The following is an 11,913-nucleotide window of genomic DNA, read 5'->3' as shown; positions in this document are numbered from 1 at the left end:
GAGATGGAAGTAGATGTGGAGGATGACATCGAGGAGATGGAAGTGGACGAGAAGGATGAGGAGGAGCCCATGGTCCTTGGATGAAGATGGAGCCCCACAAGTAAGACAGGCAGATGCTCCCCATGCCCTGCCCACAGACACAGTGGCTGCCCTGACGCCAGGCTGGGGCTGGGCTGGATGGCCCCGCTCAGGGACACGCTGCCCGCAGGGGGCCTGGATTGTGCTGCCACAATCACCAGCCCTGGCCTGCCCTGCACTTGCCTGGGGCCACACCAGTCCTGCCACCCTTGTCCCAGTTCCTGGGGCCCAGCTCTCAGCCCAGCTAGGCCCAGTGCTGGCAGCTGACTCCAGCTTTCCTTCTTCCTTTCTTCCAGGACAGATGGAGTTGATGGCCGTACATATTACGCCTCTGTATATACGTTTAAAATACTTGAAGATTTCTGTAAATATGTTCACATCTTAGTAGTTCACTGTAAATATGTTTTGAAGATTGTTAGTCCATAGGATCCCATGCAAATAAATCCTGTAGATTGTTGTTGTTGTTGTTATAAGGATTGTTGTAATGGAAGGTGTTCTGTAAATCCTCGTGTTTGCCGATCTTTGGCAAATAAATACTGATTTTTTTTTAAAACCTCACTTCACTTTGTCATTCCTTTGGGCACGGGCAGTGTTTGCACAGTTGGGATTTCCACTTGTTCCGGGATCCCGGGGCTGGAGCTCCCTGGGGCTGCTGCCACGGCCACCCCGCGGCTGGGGGTCCCTGTGCACAGGGGGTCCCACTGACACCACTGCTGCCGCTGGCCACTGCTGCTGCTCCTGGGCTGGGGCACAGCCGCGTCCCCAAGAGCTGAGCTGTCACCAGCACAGAGGGGGCTCTCACTGCACTGGCCCCTGCAGCCATGCCACCAAAGCAAGGCAGGAAACTTTCAGCCACCCTTCCTGCTGCAGCCACAGCCACTCCTGGCTCCAGAGCCGCCATCAGCCCACAGGGATGCAAAATCCACCTGCCCGCTCTCAAGGCCTTGACAGCCTTGGCAACTCTGGCACCTGCATCTGGGCTGCTGCAGGGGCTGATGTTTAAGCCTTGCAGCCTCCAAAGGCTCCGGGCTCGGCTTGCCACCCTGCTCTGCACTGCCCTGGCTCCGCATTGCTCAAGAGACAAAAGCCAAGCCAGGGGATCCTCACCCTGCCCAAATTGCTGAATTGACTGCAGTCCTTAGGACCTTCTCCACTTTCAAAGAACCTCTTCATTTGATCACTGATTCGGCAAATGTCTATGACCTAGAGCAGCGGGCCAAAAATTCCATTTTCAAAGACATTTCTAACCACAACTAGAGCATTTGCTTTCCCCTTTCATTTCTCTTTTGTCCCACAGACAACACCCACACTATATCATGCACACAAGGTCTCATACCACCCTTCCTGCATTTATAGTAGGCAATGCTAGAGCAGATGCCTCAGCAATGCTTCTCCAAACCTGCCTACGGAATGTTTCTGAACAGGCTAGGATCCGCCACCACTTCTACCATCAAAACATTCCTGCACCGCTCAGCATCTTTAAAATTACCCAAGATCAGGCAAGATCCATGGCAAACACCTGCCCAAATTGTCAGCAACGTGCCTTTGCTTCTGTCAGAGCTGCACTCAATCCAAGAGGACTAAAGACTCTCCAGATCGGGCAATCGCACATCACACACCAAGCCCCTTTTGGGAGACTAAAATTCATCCCCGTCTCAATCCACACCGACAACGCTGCGGTTTCTGCCCCTGCCCATGCTGGTGAAAAATCAAAAGATGCTATAAAACGTTCCTTTTTAGCCTTTTCCACCTTCCCTGTTCCACAGGAAATTAAAACTGATCATGGTCCTGCTAATACCTCCCACTGATTCCAACCGTTTTCTGACCAGTGAGCTACAAAACATGTCACAGCCATACCACACTCTGCCACAGGACAGTCCATAGTCCAGAGGGCCCACTCTTCCATCCAAAGGATCCTTGATCAACAGAGACAGGGAGTCCACATAGTATCTCCCATTGAGAGACTGGCCAAGGCCCTTGATGTGCTCAACTTTTTGAACAACTCCCCCAGTCATCAGGCATTTTATATTTAATTGGCAGCCCAATAAAAAGAAAAGCCACCTGTCTTGATCAAAGACCCTGAATCCAAACAAATTATGGGCCCTTTCCCATTCATTACTTGGGAGGGAGGATATGCTTGTGTCTCTACAGCAGCAGGCCCAAGACGGATCCCAGCAAAAAACATCAAACCCTTCTGCCAATGGCGAGGCAAACACCAGAGCCACCATCAGAAAAACAGAACAAAAGCCTAAGAGAGACAGCAGCAGCCTGGAAAAGAAGAAGAAGAAGGACAGCAGAAGATCTCCTAAGCAGTGTGGACCACACAGACCAACACCAAGAGAGCTCAGACACCACTAACTGCGATATACCGCTTAACAATTGGAAAAACTGTATTCTAGCCTTGATATTTGATTCTTCTAATAAGCTGACTTCAAACCCTTGCCTTACAGAAGAGAAAGTTTAGTGGGACCAGAATTTCAGTTTCACATTGCAATCTCCCTATCTCTTTACTTTCAGGCCACCCAAGCCTCCACCCAATACTAAATTAGCTAAAGTCAAAGGATGCTGTCTTTTGTTGCCACTGCAGCAGGAAGCTGCATGCTCCTCACTATGCCGCATGCCTTCGGATGGGTGGTTCCATAGTCAAGCCACAATTTCTTGCCCATGGCCACGCATGTCAACCTCTTCTCACATAGGGAATCAGTATACCAGAGCGTCCAGCTGCTCACAGATCAAATCAATAAGATCCAGACAAAAGGCAACAACGACTGGCTCACTGGACTTTTGAAAGACTGGGGCACGAAAGGCTGGCTTTCATCTTTACGTCCAACAGTATGAAGTTTAATAAGTCTAAGTGCCGAGTTCTGCATTTTGGCCACAAAAATCCCCTACAGCGTTACAGGCTGGGGACGGTGTGGCTGGATAGTGTTCAGGCAGAAAGGGACCTGGGGGTGCTGGTTGACAGCCGATTGGATATGAGCCAGCAATGTGCCTTGGTGGCCAAGGAGGCCAACGGCCTCCTGGCCTACATTAGGACTTGTCTGACCAGCAGGAGCAGGGAGGTCATTCTCTCCCTGTACTCTGCACTGGTGAGGCCGCACCTTGAGTACTGTGTCCAGTTCTGGGCCCCTCAATTTAGGAAGGATATTGAGATACTTGAGCGTGTCCAGAGGAGAGCAACGAGGTTGGTGAGGGGCTTGGAAAACAAGCCCTACGAGGAACGTCTGAGGGAGCTGGGGTTGTTTAGCCTGGAGAAGAGGAGGCTTAGAGGTGACCTTATTGCTCTCTGCAACTTCCTGAAGGGAGGTTGTAGACAGGTGGGGGTCGGTCTCTTCCACCGGGTAGCAACTGACAGAACAAGGGGACACAGTCTCAAGCTACGTCAGGGAAGGTATAGGTTAGATATTAGGAAAAAATTTTCACTGAAAGAATAATAAAGCACTGGAATTGTCTTCCCAGGGAGGTGGTGGAATCACCATCACTGGATGTGTTTAAAAAAAGACTGGACATGCCACTTGGTGCTATAGTCTAGTTGAGATGTTAGGGCATAGGTTGGACTTGATGATCTTAGAGGTCTCTTCCAAACTCATGATTCTGTGATTCTGTGATTCTGTGATTCTGTGATTTAGTCAAGACTGTTTTGTGGGCTTTGTTTCTTGTATTCATTGTCTTGGTTATTCTATCCAGTTTTGCTCAATGCATGCAAAAGTCCATGGCAGAAGCCTTCATTCCTGAAAACAAAAAGGGGGCAGTTGTGGAGGCCCAGGGGCCTCTCATTGCAACTGTAATACCTTAGGGCAAAGGGGACCAAGGTGAAACAGAGAAACCCCTCTGAATGCAAGGCTCTCACCCATGGCCACTTGCAGCCTCTTGCAATCCGCAGGTTTTGTTGCTATCACCCACTTCAACTGCCATTTTTTCCTTAGATCTACTCTCCAGAGAATGTCCTCCTCTCTCTTCTCCCCTGCTGGTCCTGGCTTCACCCCTTCTCCCCCCCGAATGAAACCCTCAGACCCCAGCCTCATTTTCTCTCCGTCCCTGGACCCTTTTCATGGCAATGCACAGCGTTTGGAGTTCCACACAAAGACCCGTCTCTGGCCTCATTCATCAGCACTTGAAGTAAGTGTGCTCCGGCCCCTGGGAGTGCAGCTCGCTCACACGGGCTCACTGTGGACACGCCGCAATCACACAGTCATTGAGTGCACCAGAGAACCTGGCCTCTACTAAAAGGCATGAATGCCACAGCCCACCCAACCCAATGCCTTGCATGTCTCTACTTTTTCCTTCTTCTCTCACCTCTCATGTCACTTTCCCCATTGCCTCTCTCTGCCAGCTTGGCTTCTCTCTCTCCTGGCTGCAGCTTCAGCCGCATGTGTGACACTGCAGGGACAGCCTGACCCACAGGGAAGTGGGAGAGGACTCTTTGTCAGCAACTGAAGTGACAGAACAAGGGGGAATGGGATGAAACTGCAAGAGCTGGAATCCATTCCATGACGGGAAGAAGTTCTTTCCTGTCAGGGTGCTTGTCCCTGACACAGGGACCAGCGCAGAGAGCCTGTGCATGCCCCATGCCAGGGAACATCCAAGGCCAGCTTGGACAGGGGCCGCAGCAACCTGCTGTGCTGGGAGGCTGCTCAGCTTGGAACCAGATGATCTTTAGGATCCCTTCCAAGCCAAACCATTCAAGGATTTCATCATTCCACCATGCCCACCTCCCAGTGTGGAGCGGCCCTGAAACTTCTGTGACATCACAGCTCCCACAGTGTTCCAGGTGGAACGTCCAGCACCTGGAAACCACCACAGCAGACACTCTGCCTGCTGCCAGTGCTCAGTTGGCGCTCGCTCTGCGCTCTGCCCGTCAGCACTCAGCTGTTGCTGCTGCTGCCTGGCCTTTTCCTGCTGCCTGCTCTGGAGCACCAATCCCAGCAGGATGAGCACTGCTGCGCCAGTGGAGGTACAGTGCCATTCCAGGGAGGGGGCAGCCTGCTTGAGCAGGCTGCAGCCACGTGGCAATGGATGGTGTGGGACAGGAACCCCACTGTGACATTGTGCTGTCTCTTGCAGACTAACAGAGACACTGTGGTGGCGATGGAAGTGGACATGGTGCAGGATGAGGAAGAAATGATGGAGGTGGACGTGGAAGAGCAGGTTGAGGAGATGGAAGTAGATGTGGAGGATGACATCGAGGAGATGGAAGTGGACGAGAAGGATGAGGAGGAGCCCATGGTCCTTGGATGAAGATGGAGCCCCACAAGTAAGACAGGCAGATGCTCCCCATGCCCTGCCCACAGACACAGTGGCTGCCCTGACGCCAGGCTGGGGCTGCGCTGGATGGCCCCGCTCAGGGACACGCTGCCCGCAGGGGGCCTGGATTGTGCTGCCACAAGCACCAGCCCTGGCCTGCCCTGCACTTGCCTGGGGCCACACCAGCCCTGCCAGCCCTGTCCCAGCTCCTGGGGCCCAGCTCCCAGCCCAATGCTGGCAGCTGACTCCAGCTTTGCTTCTTTCTTCCTTCCAGGACTGCTGGAGATGACGGCCGTACATATTACACCTGTGTATATATGTTTGAAAAGTTAGAAGATTTTTGTAAATATGTTCTTAGGTTAGTAGTTCTTTGTAAATATGTTTTGAAGATTGTTAGTCCATAGGATCCCATATAAATATGTGCTGTAGATTGTTGTTATAAGGATTGTTGTAATGAAATGTGTTCTGTAAATCCTCGTGTTTGCCGATGATCAGCAAATAAATACTGCTTCTTTATAAAACTTCACTTCTCCTTCTCATTCCTTTGGGCACTGTCAGAAGCCCGGTCCTCCCCCTGACCATCCTAAATGATCCCAGCCCCAGCCAGGGGGCTTTAAATCCCTGGCAGGGGCTTCGGAGGCCCTGGCATGTAGCCAAAGACCCCTGTGCCTTTGAATTTAACTCATAAAGCAAGTTACCACCTTTATGTCAAGAATTAAAAGTCACAACAATTTAGATAGTCTAGTAATAGTAATCACAAAGAGAACGGAAAACATTTAGAGCACTGTACACAGAGGTTTTGAACCTGGTACGAAAGGGTTTGGTATTATCTACATAGATAGAAAAATGTGGGCGTACCCTGTCCTTCCTCTTTCTTCTCCCTAGCATCCATATGAAAGACGATATTACCATTCACAAATTGGTTTCAAGTAGAAAGTCACTATCTAACTTAAGTAATAGGTATTAAAACATTCTTGCAAACATAGTATAGGCAGGTTTTAATATAAAAGATAACACCAACCCAAGAGGCAAAAAGTGTTGGGAAGGATGAAAGTTTGACAAGAAAGTCTCACAGATATGTATGCTTAGCAGAAAGATTTTTGAATGTAGAAGCTGAGGAAGGAATAGAGATAGAAGCAAGTTTTGATATAGAAGAAAAGAATTGCTGAGCCAGTCTTACTGGATAACCAAGGAGGCAAAGGGTATGTTAGTTAGAAGGGAATTTTATGACTTAGAACAAAGGATAAACCCACCTCAAACAAGAAGATGTTTTTACCAGGCAGAAAGATAGCACAGGCAAACAAGTCAGCAAATGTTGCAAGTAGAAAAAAGGTCTCAGAATTTTCCACTGCAAGAAAACTGAAGAACAACTTCTAGCTTAAACTGTAATGTACTAACCTTTAGTGATTGGAGAATACTAACATGAATATGGTAATTGTATTAGTTATGATAGGCTATAGATAAAAGTTAAGGTATAGATTGGTTCTACTGTATTAAGATGCTCAGCAAAGAAAAGTATATAATGCATTTGTAACCTAAACTCAGGGTCTCCAGGCCTGCCTGCAGCTGCAGCTGACAGCTGTAGGCTCAGGCTCTGTCGCCCACGACCCTGGACTGCTCTAACATCTTGCATGTAATAAACTGGATGTTGGAAGAGCCGCCTGGAGTCCCGCATCTCTCATTTAGGCTCTTACAAAAAAGAGTACCTTAAGCTGAGCTGCTGAACAAACCTCAGCAGGCCAGCAAAAAATGTTTTAGACAAAACATAAAAATCACCCTTAAGAGAGTGAACCACATACTTCTCAACTCTTCCTTCGACAGCTAAGTTAGAGAAAAAGAGACTTTTAACATACCTCGAAATCCCCTCAACCAAAGAAAACCCAAGAGGCACAGGCAGCGTTTGCACAGTTGGGATTTCCACTTGTTCCGGGATCCCGGGGCTGGAGCTCCCTGGGGCTGCTGCCACGGCCACCCCGCGGCTGGGGGTCCCTGTGCACAGGGGGTCCCACTGACACCACTGCTGCCGCTGGCCACTGCTGCTGCTCCTGGGCTGGGGCACAGCCGCGTCCCCAAGAGCTGAGCTGTCACCAGCACAGAGGGGGCTCTCACTGCACTGGCCCCTGCAGCCATGCCACCAAAGCAAGGCAGGAAACTTTCAGCCACCCTTCCTGCTGCAGCCACAGCCACTCCTGGCTCCAGAGCCGCCATCAGCCCACAGGGATGCAAAATCCACCTGCCCGCTCTCAAGGCCTTGACAGCCTTGGCAACTGTGGCACCTGCATCTGGGCTGCTGCAGGGGCTGATGTTTAAGGCTTGCAGCCTCCAAAGGCTCCGGGCTCGGCTTGCCACCCTGCTCTGCACTGCCCTGGCTCCGCATTGCTCAAGAGACAAAAGCCAAGCCAGGGGATCCTCACCCTGCCCAAATTGCTGAATTGACTGCAGTCCTTAGGACCTTCTCCACTTTCAAAGAACCTCTTCATTTGATCACTATTTCGGCAAATGTCTATGACCTAGAGCAGCGGGCCGAAAATTCCATTTTCAAAGACATTTCTAACCACAACTAGAGCATTTGCTTTCCCCTTTCATTTCTCTTTTGTCCCACAGACAACACCCACACTATATCATGCACACAAGGTCTCATACCACCCTTCCTGCATTTATAGTAGGCAATGCTAGAGCAGATGCCTCAGCAATGCTTCTCCAAACCTGCCTACGGAATGTTTCTGAACAGGCTAGGATCCGCCACCACTTCTACCATCAAAACATTCCTGCACCGCTCAGCATCTTTAAAATTACCCAAGATCAGGCAAGATCCATGGCAAACACCTGCCCAAATTGTCAGCAACGTGCCTTTGCTTCTGTCAGAGCTGCACTCAATCCAAGAGGACTAAAGACTCTCCAGATCGGGCAATCGCACATCACACACCAAGCCCTTTTTGGGAGACTAAAATTCATCCCCGTCTCAATCCACACCGACAACGCTGCGGTTTCTGCCCCTGCCCATGCTGGTGAAAAATCAAAAGATGCTATAAAACGTTCCTTTTTAGCCTTTTCCACCTTCCCTGTTCCACAGGAAATTAAAACTGATCATGGTCCTGCTAATACCTCCCACTGATTCCAACCGTTTTCTGACCAGTGAGCTACAAAACATGTCACAGCCATACCACACTCTGCCACAGGACAGTCCATAGTCCAGAGGGCCCACTCTTCCATCCAAAGGATCCTTGATCAACAGAGACAGGGAGTCCACATAGTATCTCCCATTGAGAGACTGGCCAAGGTCCTTGATGTGCTCAACTTTTTGAACAACTCCCCCAGTCATCAGGCATTTTATATTTAATTGGCAGCCCAATAAAAAGAAAAGCCACCTGTCTTGATCAAAGACCCTGAATCCAAACAAATTATGGGCCCTTTCCCATTCATTACTTGGGAGGGAGGATATGCTTGTGTCTCTACAGCAGCAGGCCCAAGACGGATCCCAGCAAAAAACATCAAACCCTTCTGCCAATGGCGAGGCAAACACCAGAGCCACCATCAGAAAAACAGAACAAAAGCCTAAGAGAGACAGCAGCAGCCTGGAAAAGAAGAAGAAGAAGGACAGCAGAAGATCTCCTAAGCAGTGTGGACCACACAGACCAACACCAAGAGAGCTCAGACACCACTAACTGCGATATACCGCTTAACAATTGGAAAAACTGTATTCTAGCCTTGATATTTGATTCTTCTAATAAGCTGACTTCAAACCCTTGCCTTACAGAAGAGAAAGTTTAGTGGGACCAGAATTTCAGTTTCACATTGCAATCTCCCTATCTCTTTACTTTCAGGCCACCCAAGCCTCCACCCAATACTAAATTAGCTAAAGTCAAAGGATGCTGTCTTTTGTTGCCACTGCAGCAGGAAGCTGGATGCTCCTCACTATGCCGCATGCCTTCGGATGGGTGGTTCCATAGTCAAGCCACAATTTCTTGCCCATGGCCACGCATGTCAACCTCTTCTCACATAGGGAATCAGTATACCAGAGCGTCCAGCTGCTCACAGATCAAATCAATAAGATCCAGACAAAAGGCAACAACGACTGGCTCACTGGACTTTTGAAAGACTGGGGCACGAAAGGCTGGCTTTCATCTTTACGTCCAACAGTATGAAGTTTAATAAGTCTAAGTGCCGAGTTCTGCATTTTGGCCACAAAAATCCCCTACAGCGTTACAGGCTGGGGACGGTGTGGCTGGATAGTGTTCAGGCAGAAAGGGACCTGGGGGTGCTGGTTGACAGCCGATTGGATATGAGCCAGCAATGTGCCTTGGTGGCCAAGGAGGCCAACGGCCTCCTGGCCTACATTAGGACTTGTCTGACCAGCAGGAGCAGGGAGGTCATTCTCTCCCTGTACTCTGCACTGGTGAGGCCACATCTTGAGTACTGTGTCCAGTTCTGGGCCCCTCAATTTAGGAAGGATATTGAGATACTTGAGCGTGTCCAGAGGAGAGCAACGAGGTTGGTGAGGGGCTTGGAAAACAAGCCCTACGAGGAACGTCTGAGGGAGCTGGGGTTGTTTAGCCTGGAGAAGAGGAGGCTTAGAGGTGACCTTATTGCTCTCTGCAACTTCCTGAAGGGAGGTTGTAGACAGGTGGGGGTCGGTCTCTTCCACCGGGTAGCAACTGACAGAACAAGGGGACACAGTCTCAAGCTACGTCAGGGAAGGTATAGGTTAGATATTAGGAAAAAAATTTTCACTGAAAGAATAATAAAGCACTGGAATTGTCTTCCCAGGGAGGTGGTGGAATCACCATCACTGGATGTGTTTAAAAAAAGACTGGACATGCCACTTGGTGCTATAGTCTAGTTGAGATGTTAGGGCATAGGTTGGACTTGATGATCTTAGAGGTCTCTTCCAAACTCATGATTCTGTGATTCTGTGATTCTGTGATTCTGTGATTTAGTCAAGACTGTTTTGTGGGCTTTGTTTCTTGTATTCATTGTCTTGGTTATTCTATCCAGTTTTGCTCAACGCATGCAAAAGTCCATGGCAGAAGCCTTCATTCCTGAAAACAAAAAGGGGGCAGTTGTGGAGGCCCAGGGGCCTCTCATTGCAACTGTAATACCTTAGGGCAAAGGGGACCAAGGTGAAACAGAGAAACCCCTCTGAATGCAAGGCTCTCACCCATGGCCACTTGCAGCCTCTTGCAATCCGCAGGTTTTGTTGCTATCACCCACTTCAACTGCCATTTTTTCCTTAGATCTACTCTCCAGAGAATGTTCTCCTCTCTCTTCTCCCCTGCTGGTCCTGGCTTCACCCCTTCTCCCCCCCGAATGAAACCCTCAGACCCCAGCCTCATTTTCTCTCTGGCCCTGGACCCTCTTCATGGCAATGCACAGCGTTTGGAGTTCCACACAAAGTCCCGTCTCTGGCCTCATTCATCAGCACTTGAAGCAAGTGTGCTCCGGCCCCTGGGAGTGCAGCTCGCTCACACGGGCTCACTGTGGACACACCGCAATCACACAGTCATTGAGTGCACCAGAGAACCTGGCCTCTACTAAAAGGCATGAATGCCACAGCCCACCCAACCCAATGCCTTGCATGTCTCTACTTTTTCCTTCTTCTCTCACCTCTCATGTCACTTTCCCCATTGCCTCTCTCTAGCAGCTTGGCTTCTCTCTCTCCTGGCTGCAGCTTCAGCCACATGTGTGACACTGCAGGGACAGCCTGACCCACAGGGAAGTGGGAGAGGACTCTTTGTCAGCAACTGAAGTGACAGAACAAGGGGGAATGGGATGAAACTGCAAGAGCTGGAATCCATTCCATGATGGGAAGAAGTTCTTTCCTGTCAGGGTGCTTGTCCCTGACACAGGGACCAGCGCAGAGAGCCTGTGCATACCCCATGCCCACCAACATCCAAGGCCAGCTTGGACAGGGGCCGCAGCAACCTGCTGTGCTGGGAGGCTGCTCAGCTTGGAACCAGATGATCTTTAGGATCCCTTCCAAGCCAAACCATTCAAGGATTTCATCATTCCACCATGCCCACCTCCCAGTGTGGAGCGGCCCTGAAACTTCTGTGACATCACAGCTCCCACAGTGTTCCAGGTGGAACGTCCAGCACCTGGAAACCACCACAGCAGACACTCTGCCTGCTGCCAGCGCTCAGTTGGCGCTCGCTCTGCGCTCTGCCCGTCAGCACTCAGCTGTTGCTGCTGCTGCCTGGCCTTTTCCTGCTGCCTGCTCTGGAGCACCAATCCCAGCAGGATGAGCACTGCTGCGCCAGTGGAGGTACTGTGCCATTCCAGGGAGGGGGCAGCCTGCTTGAACAGGCTGCAGCCACGTGGCAATGGATGGTGTGGGACAGGAACCCCACTGTGACATTGTGCAGTCTCTTGCAGACTGCCAGAGACACTGTGGAGGAGATGGAAGTGGACATGGTGCAGGATGAGGAAGAAATGATGGAGGTGGACGTGGAAGAGCAGGTTGAGGAGATGGAAGTAGATGTGGAGGATGACATCGAGGAGATGGAAGTGGACGAGAAGGATGAGGAGGAGCCCATGGTCCTTGGATGAAGATGGAGCCCCACAAGTAAGACAGGCAGATGCTCCCCATGCCCT

The 11,913-nt window shown here is 50.3% G+C and overlaps 1 long non-coding RNA gene across 1 annotated transcript; it reads right to left on the bottom strand.

The window, feature by feature from the left end:
• Positions 1-8,955: 8,955 nt before the first annotated feature.
• Positions 8,956-11,348, bottom strand: LOC135292885 (uncharacterized). The gene is made up of 3 exons (XR_010355049.1): positions 11,196-11,348; positions 10,927-11,063; positions 8,956-10,797 (listed from the first exon to the last, which is right to left on the bottom strand). It is a non-coding gene; the product is annotated as an uncharacterized LOC135292885 (long non-coding RNA).
• Positions 11,349-11,913: the final 565 nt, after the last annotated feature.

The sequence above is a fragment of the Passer domesticus genome, unplaced genomic scaffold, assembly GCF_036417665.1.
Source record: "Passer domesticus isolate bPasDom1 unplaced genomic scaffold, bPasDom1.hap1 HAP1_SCAFFOLD_55, whole genome shotgun sequence".
NCBI lineage: Eukaryota > Metazoa > Chordata > Aves > Passeriformes > Passeridae > Passer > Passer domesticus.
The sequence above is the reverse complement of the archived record's forward strand: the minus strand, read 5'-3'. Positions and strand labels throughout refer to the sequence as shown.